General features: G+C 35.3%; 1 pseudogene; it reads right to left on the reverse strand.

The window, feature by feature from the left end:
• Positions 1-8,101: 8,101 nt before the first annotated feature.
• On the reverse strand, positions 8,102-12,976 carry LOC119987472 (annotated as a pseudogene).
• Between the last annotated feature and the right edge of the window lie 2,435 nt (positions 12,977-15,411).

Below are 15,411 nucleotides of genomic sequence, written 5' to 3' on the forward strand. Positions count from 1 at the left end.
TTGATACATTGAAATTTGTTGTATTTACATATTTGATGGCCGTTGTCACACTATGTCGAGTACACAATTCTTTTGCAAAGTAATTCATAATTGATTTTGTTTAGTTTCTTGGTATTTGATTTCTTGTTTGTAACTTACTTATAATTGCATACGTTCTGCCCTGTAATACATATAACTAAAAATATATTACAAGGTATCTGAGGCTGTGATTCCAAAATGGCCATGTAATTATGTGGTAATTTTTTCAGAAGAACATGTTTTAATTCCTGGATATGGGTTATAGTTGCAAAAATTACATATTATTTGTTCCAAAAAAACGCATAATTGAGTGCCTTAGTATTTAGTTAACACATTGGCAACATGTTAGCTATAATCACACATTCTAATGGATCTATTATACGTTCATTGTTTTCAGGACGACAAAAACTAGAACAGTGAAGGATAAAAATATTGATAAGAAACGCGATATGGTTGCCTCTTCTTCAAAAGAGAAAGTGGTTCCATCATCATTGAAGAAGAGTCCGGCCAATCAGTATAGATTGAATATATTAGGGATTATATCCCTAATTAAGAGTCTTAATTTTAAGAGAATATAGAGAAAGAAGTCTTCAGAAGACTCCATTTTGGTGTATGTACAAAAGGTTTATGAAAGACGATCAAGTTGAAGTGAAGACGAGGAAACAAGAAAAAGTGATAAGTGACATAATTTCTACATTTGACGAGAGCAAATGATGTTTTGTGTTGGGGAAGAAGAAGGTCCATTTAACTGACAATGACATAACCCTTATTTTTGGAGTAGTTTCAGGACCAAGAACAATGAAAATGGGCAGGAAGAAGAAGCCAATTGACATACCATTTGTTGACAGGAGGTTTGCAAACATCAACAATATGAAGGCAATGAATATAAAGAATGCACTGACAGAAGCATTAGATGGAGAAGGAGACAATGTTGCTGCTGATGATGTTGCTCGGTTGCTGATGTTATATACTTGTCTAACATTGTTTTTCTCAACCAGAGCTTATAATATCCCATGGACATTCATCAAGTATGTTGATGACTTGTAAAATGTGAAAAGGAACAATTGGTCAAAGGCAATATCGGACAATTTGCTAGTATCCATTAAGAATTATAATAAAAGTCCACACAAAGTGACGGGATGCGTGACTGTGATGTCGACAAGTAAATACATATGTCCTTACTTGTTGGAAACATGTTTATTCAAACTAACAAAACATTATTATCTTATTTTGCAATATTGGTTTTGTGAGCACACAAATGTGTTTAACCCAGTTTATGCAACAATTGGATCATTTGAATTGCATGAACCCCTAATCAAAACATGGATACTTGTCATGTTTCTCAACGATGCAACGATCCATTCCATTATGGTTTGATAATTAGATTCGCGGTCAGCTGCCAAATCTGTCAAAGTAGCGAAGGATTTACACATATCGTCATAACGACATTTTTCATTTATGTACATATATCATTTTTCATTAAGTTTTAACTTTTAACATTTGAGCAAATTTTGAGATTCAAGACTGAAGGTGATTCTCCGTTAATTGTCATTCTTACTCACAACAACCTAACCTTTATTCAAGATTGGCAAATTGCCCCAGTTATCTCTGATGCTCTTCTCACTCTTAAAACTCTCGTCTTGGTCCGCTTTGAAAATTAACAGACCTTTCAACGTCTGGGTTGGGCCAAAAAGTTAGTCAAATGGGCCACAACGGGCGCTCCGCCCATAATTTATTTTACATAATAAATATAGTGTCACAACACCAAACAGGTACAAGATGTCAGGGGTTTTGTTGGGATCCGTTGACATTTCAAAAGCTTCAGATAGGAACATTTATTTTTTAAAATTTTTTAAGTGGGTCCCACATCTTTATTTTTTAATTAAAAAGGTGAGACCCACGTTTATATTACTATTCGTTAACATTTTTTATTAATTTATTTTACTATTCTACTTAACATTGACTTACTTATCATTTTTTATTAATTTACTATATATTATTATTTACTTAACATTTTTTTAAATTATTCCACCTAAAAAATAATTTATATTTTATTAATATTTTAAGATAATCATCTTACTTTTGATGTAAAAATATTTAATAATTTATACTTAAAATTAGTTTTGATAAAAATTATATTTATTAGATTAAATTTAATGTAAATATAACAAAATCTAATATTTTACTTCGACAACGTTTTCTCTATCGTCCATATTTAGTTTGTTAACACTCCATAACATATCATACATCTTTAAACTCAGTTTTTTTTTTCAATACTTTTCCGTTAACATTAAAAATTAATTCAATTGTTCTACCAAACGCACACTAACGTGTGTTTGGTAGAGCTGTTAAGCTAGCTCAAAAAGCTCTGCCAAATATCAGATCTTGTGGAGCAGTACTGTTCACAAATCACAAGCTCTGCAATGAAGCTTTTGAAACAGTAACGTCCTTTTTTTAGATGACCCCACAATACTTTTAAAGTTAGATTTTTCATTTTTTTTTTAAAACATGGTGGACCCACTTGAATAATAAATACATTACTAATAAATTATCCCTAAATTATATTTAGACTTAATAATTTACATTTATAATTAAATAAATATCATATTAATATTAATAATTATAATAATATATTTTCTAATTTGACCTTCTCTTTCATTCATATATGTAGTATATATTAAATTAAAAACTTATTTAAATATTAAACTAAAGTAATTACAATTTTTACTTAAAAAGTTATACATATAAATTAATAATAATTATAAATTAATCAATTTTAGTAAATTATATTTATATTAAAATTTTGAAATAAAATAGTAAAAAATTTTAAAAATATAAATAAAATATATTTTACACAACTTTATTCATTTATAATTATAATAATTTATATTTATATTGAAATAAAATAGTTAAAATTAAAAAAATATAAACAAAATATATTATACACAATTTAACCACTAACAACAATTAACAGCTTTACCAAACACTTCACAGCTTTAACCCCAGTTTTTTTTCACGGCTTAACAGCTAACATTGGAAATCAACATAGTTGTTCTATCACATAGAGCCATATTCTTACTAGGTAGATGCGCTCTAAGGTGGGTGTGAGATGATAGATCAATTTTTGTTTTTATCTTCCAATTTCTATCTATCTATAAATTCCCAAGATTTTAGGGTTTGCTTGGATTGAAAAATGAAGAGTAGAGTAGAGTTAATGCAGGGAGAGTTATGTCAGGGAGAGTTATAAGAGGGGGACTACCTTGACTTACCCTTATTTGGATAGAGAGTAAAGTGAATAGGAGTTAATGAAAGGTAAGAGATGTGAGTTAACGGGATGATTTAGGAAATACCAACAAATTTTTCTCTCACCTCACAAACCTTCCAAATTGAGGGGTTACAAAATGTGAAGTTGGAGAGTTAAGTGTGGGGAACTTCCCCCTCCTTCCCCCCATTTAACCATCCCTCATGCAATCCAAGCAAGGTGAAGTTACCCTTTCCTTCTTAACCCTCCTCACTTACTCTCCAAAATATCAATCGAAGCAAGCCTGCTGAGATTAATAGTTTATGCAACATGTGAATTGGAACCACTTGGGTGATAACTTGTTGGTGAACTTCTCTAGAGCAAAATTGTATAGACTCAAAAGGTTATGAAGTTTGATTCTCACGGTGAGCAATACCCTTGTCACCATGCGTTGGAGTTTGACCCAACTTATCATGTCATCATGGGGAAACTTCTACACGCGCGGGTCTAACGACCCGAATTTATTCTCATATCAGATGTCCAAAGGGCAAATATGTATGATATCATTCTCGATCATCAAAAAATGAGAAACTTTCACGTAGGGTTATAAGAAATAAAGAAATTACCCAAAAATTGAACCAAATTATCGGTTATTTTTGAAAAATATTTAGTGCGAACCGAATAGTTATCGACTGAATAATTGAAATAACCAAAATAATCGCTGATAACCGATCAATTGGTCGATTAAACTTGTCAAAAAAGGACCGATCAAGCCCTGATTGATTTCTTGGCCGACCACCCATGTCTAAGTACTACTAAAGAATTAGAACAAAATCTAAGTGCAATAGACATCAGTCCATGGATTCTATATTTTGATGGATCAAAAACATCCAAAGGGGCAGGAGTGGGAATTGTTATCATAACACCACTAAACCAAACATATCAATTCTATTTTACATTGGAAGAGGTGTGTACAAATAATCAAGCCGAATAAGAAGCATTAATCATCGGCCTGGAAATCTTGATAGAAATGGTAGTAAAAAATGTAAGAATAAAAGGGGATTCTCAGCTTGTAATCTACCAAATGATAGGAAAATTCAAATGCCAAAGTCATTCACTGCTCATGTTGCATGAAATTGTGAGTCTGCAAGAAGCCACATCCATAATGGTTGAAGTGCACGAAAGAATATGTGGGGCTCATCAAGCTGGTGTAAAGATGAGATGGCTAATTATGAGGCATGGTTATTTTTGGCCCATTAGAAATGTGTGCTCAATATGCGTAAGGTTGTCAATCTTGCCATAAACATGGACCTATCCAAAGGGCACCTGCTAAAGAGATGGTGCCTATCATCAAGCCACGACCATTTAGAGGTTGGGCCATAGATTTGGTAGGGAAAATTTATCCCCCATCGTCCAAACAACATACTTTCATCATAGTGGCTATCGATTTCTTTGCCAAATGGGTTGAAGCAATACCTTTGAAAGAAATAACTCAAGAAAGCGTGATCGATTTTATCAAAAACCATATTATATACAGGTTTAGGATTCCTCAAATGATAATGGTCGATCATGGAACTTCACTCAATAGAGAAAAGGTAAAAAGTTTCTTGGACGAATTTGGCGTCTAGTTAGTCAATTCGACTCCTTATTATGCTCAGTCAAATGGGCAGGCTGAATCGTCCAACAAAGCTTTAAAAATATTATAAGGAAAATGATTGAGCAGAACGCTAAACAATGGCATGAAACTTTTAATACAAGCATTATGGGTGTACAGGACGAGTCCTCGTTCAGCTACTAATATTACGCATTTTCAATTAGTATACGGACAAGAAGCAGTTCTATCCGTAGAAATAAATGTTCAATCAATACGAATAGCTTTGCAAAATAAGTTGAACAAAGAAGATTATATAGGATCCATGATGCAAAATTTATTAGACTTAGATGAAATCTTATTAGAAGCACTTAATAGGATTGAGATACAAAAGGCAAAGGTAGCCAAGTGTTACAATAAAAGGGTAATGGCTAAATCCTTCGAGCAAGAAGAACTAGTATTGAAGGCTAGATTGCCTCTCGATTTAAAAGACCCTAAGTATGGGAAATGGTCACCCAATTGGGAAGGACCATACCAAGTGGAATATGTGTTGCCTAATGGGGCATACCATTTGAAGGATTTAGATGGAGATATGCATATTCGTGCCATAAATGGCAAATATTTGAAAAAATATGTTCCATCAGTTTGGGAACATGAAACTCTATAAAAGAGCAGGACGAACATGTCCGTAATACAATATAAAAAATGGAGTACGGAGCAACATCAGAGCTAGGCAAGCAGATTAGTCTCCCCAAACAAAACTTTGGAGCAACACCTTTGCTGGAAAAGAATCGTCAAAGGTAGCAACGACTGAATAGCTGGCATGGTCAAAAAAGAGAAAACAGTAAGAAATATACGAATTATTAATCAAGAAGATCTTACCATTTCCAAAAGCAAGACTATAAGGACAAACAAGTAAAACTTCTAGCAACACCATTATCGGAAAAGGGATTGTCAACGGCAAAAAAGGCTAAATGGTTGACACGATTTAAGATTGAAAACAAAAAAGTGAACTCAGAATGGTTAGATCTGCTGCACGGCCTTCTCATTTTCAAATTTCAAACCTTGCAAACCAGTTAGCATAAACAAACGGAGCCTCTAGAACATCATCGATAGTAGTCATGGCTTGATAGTTGACATGGTTATAACTGCAAACGCCATGGTAATCACAAAATGGTTGGACCAAGAATACCTTGACATTTACGAGTTATATACCATGCGAACAAATTAGCCTCTTCAAATAAACCCCAAAAGGGTCTAAAGAAAGAAAAACAAGGATAAAGGATATTGTGACGAAATACCCCTTTATATAGGGCTCCAAAGATAGAGTTGGTTCAAGGAATTAAAAGTTGCATTTATGAAGTCTTTGAATACATGGCGTGGTAGTTATTAGAAGTTGAAACGCCAAAGGACTATATCATTATGATCTTGAACCAAATACGTTGGAGAATGTTAAAGAAATAACTAAATTGTGTTTTGAAAAATGGTTCTGATTACAAATGTAGTTTGTTTAGCAAAAAGAAAGACTTATCTCACTAAAAGAAATGACGAAAACGTCCATCTAACATTGCAAAAAAAAAAAAATTAATTAATGGCCTAAAAATTGTTGGAGAGCCAAAATGTTGGCACGAAGTTTCTCCCAATCATGAAGGATTGCATCATTTTCAATAGTTGACCTAGATGAAATGCTGGCATTGTTCAAAGCATTAAACCCCTCAGTCAGCTCTGGAGCTGCCTCTAATTCCGCGGTCAATATTTGTTGTAAGTCCTCCTTCTCTTGCTGGATCCTTTCAACTTCATGTTGAGCGTTATTTCATTGAGCTTTAAGAAGCTTCAAAATAGAATCTTTTATAGCAAGAGCGTCCAGCAATTTCAGGATGGTTTCATGCTTGGCATTGAACGAGTATAATCTATGGGAAGTGAGTACTGTAGCAGATTGAGATTGGCGATATCTCTCAATGAGAGTACGAATTTCTTGCACGCAGGAGACCAAAACGAAGACAATATGGTGAGATATTTGGTTCAGATCTCGATTTTAACCCTTTCGTTTGGTTTCTGTGATCACTGACAGTTCGATTGGCCTCCACTACCGAATCAACTCCACCTTCTGCACTGCCTTCAGTAAGTCTGTTTCTTCTTTTCTTCTTTTAAGTCACTACAGACGCCGCCAACTAAATCAAAATTTTCAATATCGTGTGTTTTCAGTGAAAATTTTAGGAAACTCGTCTCAACCGCTGCATATTAGTGCAGCCAAGCTATTTGTTTTTCTTCTTTCGGACTTGATTAGTTGCCGTGAAGCCCTAAGAAAGACCAATTTCAGTTTTGAGGTTTTTCAGTGCTATATGTTTCTTTTAGCTCCACTTGGAGCTCTAAAACCCTAACAATGTGAAATTTTAGATTTAAAGCGTTCCGTTATATATTTCTTTCAATTCTGTTTGGTTTGGTGGGATCTAAGTTAGGTTTTGTTCTTCCTTAAAAATTTAAGGGGTCAGGAGAAAGTTCAAGCAAAAAGAAGAGGAATGCTCCACTCATGTTGTTTAAATGATTTGGTACTTCGTGGTGTAATGTAAGAAGCTTTTGATAACAAACCTAGTTCTTGATTTGTGTAATTTTGAATAGATTGTGAATACTAGAGTCTGTATGTATGCAGATTAATAGATATTTAATACATGAGTGAGATTAATAGATAGAGATTAGGAGCATTGATAGAAGACCAACAAATTAGATGGAAGCAATAAGAAAACATGGAATTGATGAAGAGTAGGAGCATTGATCATTTGCTTCTGTGGTTGCTAACATAGATATTCTTTAGTGGATTGTAAGTGTGAATCTAGCTGCATAATTGGTTGTTAAACTGGTTGTTAATTTATGCTATAATTTGCAGGGACAACGTGTATTTGATATGTCATTTCTTGCTTATTTGAAGTTGGATGTTACAGGGACGTGTCTATTTTCTTATAAAGTGGGGGACTAGTGTCTCAAATCTCAATACTTTAGGGATATATCGTTCAAATTATGGATAGGTTGTCAGGTTTGCAAACTCCAGCGTGTCACACCAGATTTTTAGTAGGACAATCTCACTTTAAGGACGAAATGGGTACTTGCCAACAGTTTGGACACGAAAATGGGACAAAAAAAGAGAAAGTACGAAAATGAAACCCCATCCATTTTTGAAGGACAAAAAATACATTTTTGCCGATGGGTAATTCTGGTGTATTCAATGCTTGTTGGCTAGAGAGTTGCTGTAACACTGAGAATAATTGATGATGATAATTGAATTTAGCCATATCTCGACCTTATATGCATTGCCAATGCAAAATCATTCCAACATCCAAATTGACATATAACTAACTCAAAAATTTATACTATAGAAGGTAACTTCCATCGAACAGGACTCAACGTTCAGAAGGAGGAAAAAAGCACTATACAAGCTTCCAAGCACACAAGCAAAAATGCCGAGAACACCAGCAGCTCGATTGAGCAACAAGCAACAGGGACCATAAAAAGGTTCAAGACGATGTCAATTTACTCGCTTTAAACCTCACGCAAAAGGAAATACGTCTGATGCGCCAAGAAAAGCTTCCCAAAAGATCTTACCATGGTCTTCTTGATCTAAAGATAGAAATATCGAAATTAAAAAAAAAAAAAAAAACACTACAGAAGAGCAGGAAAAAAGAGAGCTATGAGCTTACTTTAGCATACTGATATTGTTGCAGTTGCACAGTATTAGATATTTAAGAGATTTATAAATTTGGCCAGTATCTCCAGTTCAAGAAAATAACCTGGCAATGTCATCAGAAGATGTAGTCTGGCACTATCAGGGGAAATCGTGCTACTTCAACTTCAAAGGGACCGCCGTTAGGGTCTGCCATTCTAGAGTAACAAGAAAATTATATTTATTCCTTTTTAATGAACTCTTTTCTTCTTATTATTTCTTCAGAAAATAACAAGAAGAACTGCCTTCACTAAAATAGATGATTCCAAATGAAATAAAGCCACTAGTCAAACTCAAGCACAATTCTCATCAGTCATATGTCCATTTTCCTCCAAGCCTCATGCGGTGAGTTAATGTGTTGTTTTCGGGAGTGAGATTATATTATATCCCCGACTAATATAGATTCACTAATTTTACCTCTATCTATAGATAGAAGTAGTAAAGACAAATATCACTGTTCTTCGATATATTATCTCAAGATTTTTTGACCCACGGAATGGTAATATTAATATATTCATAATTTCATGTTACATTTATCCTAAAAGATCAAATGGGATTCACCCCAAGTACAAAAGAAAAAAGTATACTTTTCAATTAGAACACATCAGACACACTCAACTAGAAATAGAAAGATGGATTTGAGCAGACGTCCTCAAAGGGACTATATATGACAATATACAGTTTTATCATTATTTGTAGTAGACAACTATACAATATACAACCATCTTATAAAAAAACTACTATGCTGGTTGTATAAATATGTATTATCTGCCAAGTTGAAACTTCAAAGGATTTATAATCATTGTAATAAACAAAGAGTCAAAGATTAAATAGCTTCAAACACATTAAGTCTAATAAAAAGGATACTCATAAAAAAAGTCTAATATTCAAGCCTTGCGCCCTAACAACGTCTTCTTACTTTCTTACTTTATTTCTTTTTTTAAACGTGAAAAAAACTTATTGCAGTGGCATCATGATGATAAGTTTGAAAGGACTGTTAGCATGTTGCTTAAAAAACTAATTTAAACATATAAGGAATTATATGAGTACCTGCCAGGGACAAACAAGAAAGAACCTTCAACAGAACCAGGAGAAGAAGGTAGAGGCGTGCAACTCTCATAAACAAATTCTTTCTGACCAGATTCCAAAAGTGGGAACTGAAAGCATATAAGAGACAGGGAGCGAGATATAATTTAAGAACACTTTTAGACTTTCGTCACTCATTCAAATTATTACCTAATTACAATTTAAGAATACCACAAAAATTTAGTGATTTCCAAGGGAAATAAGAAGCAGAAGATTTTTAAATAATTTTGTGTGCTACGATGAAATGGTTTGACACAGGCCATGCCATGGAAATATGACAGTTTTCAGTTTATTTGACGGGATCTGTGGTAAACTGCCGCAAAAGTCCAACTCATAAGTTTTCTTCAAGAACAACTCCAAGGACAAGTTGCATCAGTTCCGACTCATCAATCCATGGAGAACTTAAATTGAAACAGCAGAAAAGTACAACAATTTCTCAAATGATGGTCAGTAACCATTGTGAAGTATGTGTGAAATGACAACAAAAGAGTGGCCAAAGAGGATTGGTCATCTTTCTTCCTTTAACAGAGAATTTTGGACCTAGGACATACTTTGATGAAACAAGTGAGACAATTTTAGTAGTACTAGTAAGAAAATAAGAACTGGTACCACTTGAGTTCTGTGAGAGAGTTCTTTACTTCTAGTCATTGTAATAAACCCTCAGATGGGAAAAAATGCTTGGGGAAAAAAGCACCGTCACACTGGAATTCTATGAAACAAAAGTGAAGTAAAATTTTCACTTAAAGGAAGGGGAAAAAAGGAAAGAACAAATTAATTTTGAGTTATACCTTGCCTATAACAGCCTCTCCATTAACATCAGACACCACAGTATCATTAGCACAGATGATCCAGCGCCTCCGAAGAAGTTGGCAAGAGCTGAAATACATTCCATTGATGATGCATCCTTCCGGAAGAAGGGACATGCGGATCGAATAAGTGAACCAGTACTTCTCTGATCCATCTTGAAGGTCCGATAACTCGGGAACAAAGACCGCAGAAGCACGAACCTGAAGTGATAATCAATATTATTAGCATCTAAACATGAAAAGAAGAATGACAGTGATTGGAGCAGCAACAGACCATGGTAGAAGTGGGCACATAAAACAACTTTAGTGACAACTAAAAGAAGCAAATATAGAAATATCTCTGTTCAATTCCCTTCTCCCAAAATTTTGGGATCGGCTACATGAGTCTACGAAAATCAACGGGAATCCACTCCTTCTATTTGTTTCTGCTATTCATTTTTGTCAAAGATCATACTTCCATCAATCCTTACTATTATCCATATCATTCGTCACTACTTCAAGTCATTCCTCTTACTTCCTACTCTCTCCTATACAATTTCTCTCAATTCTACCCACTGCCGCACCGCTATCTCTACGATGTACGTGTCATCTTAAATAGTGTTCTTGCAACATACCATAGGGCTATTCAACTCATGGTTGTTAAGGTTGTCAAGCCCAAAAAATGTTAGTTTTTGAGGCCAAAGCCTGAGTTTTTGTTTAGTTGAGAAGGATTTGGGACCAAAATGTAGTTCAAAGATATTAAATGTTAGAAAGCAAAATAAAGATGATACTAGCAGTCGCAGATAGTCCAAACCAACGCGTCAGCATCAATATTTACCTTCACACCATTGGTTACAACAGTCGAACAGAGGGGAGGTTCCTCTGGAAAGAGAGAGATACTTCTGAAATTTTTGTCATCGTGAAGTTTGATAATGCCATTCTGCAAGCGACGACCATGCTCTTCAAGCCAAAGCAGCATGGCATTCTGCTGTCCATCACTGCTAAGATCATGCACTGAGCTTATCATATCACTGGGCACACACTGAATCATTTGTCCATCGGTTGGAAGCTTCCTGGTGCCAACATGTAGCTGGCCATTCTCACAATTGAGGAAAAATAGCTTTTCACTGAATGTGGCAGAAGCAGCCACAATAATATACTTTGATCTACCAGAAATTCCTAGGTGATGGACGACGCTCCTCGTCTCCAAGACTACCTGACTTAATGGCAGCAAGTAGACATTGACCCAGTGATCATAAAAAGCATAGCCACCTATGACACCTAATGAGCAGCCATTGCTACTTCTTGAAAGATCGTCTACTTTAAATTCTTGACCATCATAAAAACGATACAGAATTCTAGTGGGCAAAGGCAATTTTACGTCCAAAATTCTCTCAACCTCTCGAATTTCATCTTCTGATGCACCAGTACGAAGTGTGGCCTCAGCCTCAGGGAAATTTGTGGCCAACCAGCTTCTAAGCTGATCCCAACATCTCTTAACTCGTTGGACTAGGGGCCAAGGGTACATACCAAAAGCTTCTCGCCATCTTTGATAAGCTTCCTGGAGATAAACATAAATCAGAAAAGTAGCATTATTAATCTAAAAGACAAATAAAAAAAAGAAACAAAGCCACAGCAGGACCTTAGGCTCAGAATAAGCTCTACAACAATCAATAACCCCATTAAATTCAAATAAAGCATTGGATGTACCACAAAGTTAGCCAATGTTATCTCAAACATGAATCATCCTTATAATGTGAGTCTCATTAGTAGCATACTTTGATGGTATACAACATACGTTCTTGAAAACAGATTTGAGCAACTGCAAAATCAAACCCTTATATGTTTGCTACTAAATAGTCAAAACATCGGCAAGTTACCGCAAAAGTGATGCCCCTTATATTCTAAACAAATCCTACCAGGAAATTAAGAAACTTATGCTCTAAGAGATTCTGTAATGACATGCTTTGAAAAGAAGTTTTCGCTAATAAAAATCAACAAAAGGGATCAGTGGATAATTGATAAAGCATCTATTGTAAACTGGCACACGTCGTATCTCAAATTTCCCTTTTCTTTTTGTTTCATGTTGAAATCGCAACAAGAAATTAAGACAAGTATAATTAAACAACTAAAATACTGCAAATAATACTTAAATAAGATAGACAACAGACTGGCGACATCGTCGACATGAAGAAGACCCAGAAATAAAAATATGGAAAAAAAAAAAAAACGAAAACCCAGAAACGATAATGGATTGATTTTCATTTTACATACCTTGAAAGAAGGAGCGGTGTCACCGGCAGGGTCAAGAGGGGAAGCAAGAAGAAGATCATCAAAGCAAAATTTGGACCAGAGAGAATCTACAGAAGCCGAAGCCCTGAAGAACTTGTTGAGACAAGCCACTTTGGCGGTGTCGTCTGGATCCAATTTCAGTTATATAACATGGATAGCCAAATCACCAACATCCTCCAATCCCATCTCCAGATTTCGCTTTCTGGTTCTCTTCTCTATCTCTCTGTCCTATCCAAACAAGATTGAGAAGGAAGATAGACATGTTCCAGAGAATTCTTGACAGAAAAGAAAACAACTGGTGAGAGAATTCTCCCGCCAACTCGTGTTTGGAGTTTGGACTGTGCCCTACACCTAAATTCCAATTCTACTATATTATTAATTTTTTTCAATTTTTCTTTTTTTTAAATAATAATTTTTTATTTTGTTAAAACTATAAAATGTATTTTTTTATATTTATTAAAAAAACTGAATGATATGAGGAATCGCGTTGTTTTGAGGAAAATAAACGTTCGTTTTCGAGTGTATTTATAAAAACAATGAAGTTGTCACCAATTATTTAGGAGGTGCAATTAGTCATCTTTTAAGATATTAGTCTGTCATTTTGAAAATTGGGTCCGGGGATCGATTGAGCATAGGGAAAGTGTTAACATCCTACCCTACGACACCCACTTGCACGGTTATCAAGACTTAAACAAGGACTAATGAAAATATTTTGAGAATTTTGGAAAATGGAGGTTTTTGAAAGAACTCCGTCTATACGAGGACAAGATCCCTCGAAGAAGGAGTATGCAAGCTTGTGAAAAGATTTTTATTTTTATTTTTGAGAATGAGAGAATTTGTTAGAAACAACTCCTTTTACACGGGGACAAAATCCATTGAAAAAGGAGTACGCGAGCTTGCATAATTTTATTGAAAAAAAAATCATCATTTTTTTGGAGGAGAGTCAAAAATAATATTTGCAAAGGAATAAATGAATTAAATGTCCCACTCTTAAATTTAACGATAACCATTTTATGATTAAATTTGTTTTTCGTAAGTGGGCGGTAAAGACCGTCTTTGTCTTGGATGATAGCTATCCCGATTTTGGAAATCAAAACAATTACATAATAAAATAAATGTTGGCCCCTAAACAGAGGTAAAATAAAGTCCAAATGGAGATGAAAGCAACCCAAAACAGTGGTGAGAATGGGCTCAAAACATGTATGAAATCCAGGCCACAATGGGCCCGAAACTGGTCTGAAATCCAGCCCAAAACAGAGGCTAAAATGGGTCCAAAAACAGCCCAGAAACAACCCAAAATAGAGGTCAAAATGGTCCCAAAATTTGTCTGAAATCCTGCCCAAAATAGAGGCCAAATGGGCCCAAAAAACAGCCCCGAAACAAGCCAAAAGTAGAGGTCAAAATGTGCCCAAAACTGATCTGAAATACAGTCCAAAATAGAGGTCAAAATGGGCCCAAAACAGGTCTCAAATCCAGCCTAAAACAGAGGCTAAAATGGGCCCAAACATAGCCCAGAAACAACCAAAATAGAGGTCAAAATGGGCCCAAAACTGGTCTGAAATATAACCCAAAATAAAGGCTAAATGGGCCAAAAAGGGCCTATAAACAAGCCCAAAATAGAGGCCTAAATGTGTCCAAAACCGGTCTGAAATACAGCCCAAAACAAAGGCTAAATGGGTCCGAAAAACAGCCCAGAAACAAGCTCAAAATAGAGGCCGAAACGTGGGATAACTTTAGTCACCCCCATTTTTTACTAAAACACCCCTTATAAATATCAACCCACATTTTTTAAAATTTTTATAATGACACCAAAGTTAAAACAGGGGATTTTTAGTAGTTGTTCATTGCAAAAACAGCTTCAAGACCTTGACATTACGGTCTCTTTTGCAAATATTACCAGGGTATAGCACATCTGGTGCAAAAGGTCATGGATCTGGCATGAATCTATTCACATGGGCCCTTGGCAGAGTTACTAAGTCCACAAGCCCAATCCAGCAAGATGTCATTAGAGAACAAAATCCGGAATCAACACTGATGGAAGATAATGGAGAAATCACTGGCATGAATCTGAGGAGCATTAACAAAGCACGTTGCTTGAGTCTAGGAGGCGATAATAACAGAGTCAACATCAACTAGTATCATGCAATTACAGCTCAAATCATGCAACGGTCATAATGGTGGAGAACTCTATTTAAACTAGTTATTTCCCTTTGTTTTGTCATCAAACTCTGTAATAAGAAAGTATTTTCGTGAGATAAGGAGAGATTCCTATTGCATTCTGAGAGTGATTCTCTATTGGTGTAACAAGTTATTTGTGATATATACCTTGTTTACATCAACTTGGTATCGAAGCATCCAGATCCAACACTATGCCTACACGCACGGGTAAAGATTACACGGGGTCTGAGTCTGACCCAACAGATCCAACTCAACAAGGAGAGCTTATGGCAGCACTGGTTCAACAACTTCCAGTTATTACGTAGGCCCTTCAACAATTGCCAAACTTGGCGCAACAGGTTAGCCTGTTGACAGAGCAAGTACAACTAATGGTTGGAAAAACAACTCCTATTGGTCGAGCTTCAACAGACGTACCACAAACAAGTGGAGTGAAAGACAAGCAAGAGGCAGATGAATTTGAAGGGTTGGCCTCTGTAGATGGTTATCACCACCGACGACATTATCG

Source organism: Tripterygium wilfordii, chromosome 20 (assembly GCF_013401445.1).
Source record: "Tripterygium wilfordii isolate XIE 37 chromosome 20, ASM1340144v1, whole genome shotgun sequence".
Classification (NCBI taxonomy): domain Eukaryota; kingdom Viridiplantae; phylum Streptophyta; class Magnoliopsida; order Celastrales; family Celastraceae; genus Tripterygium; species Tripterygium wilfordii.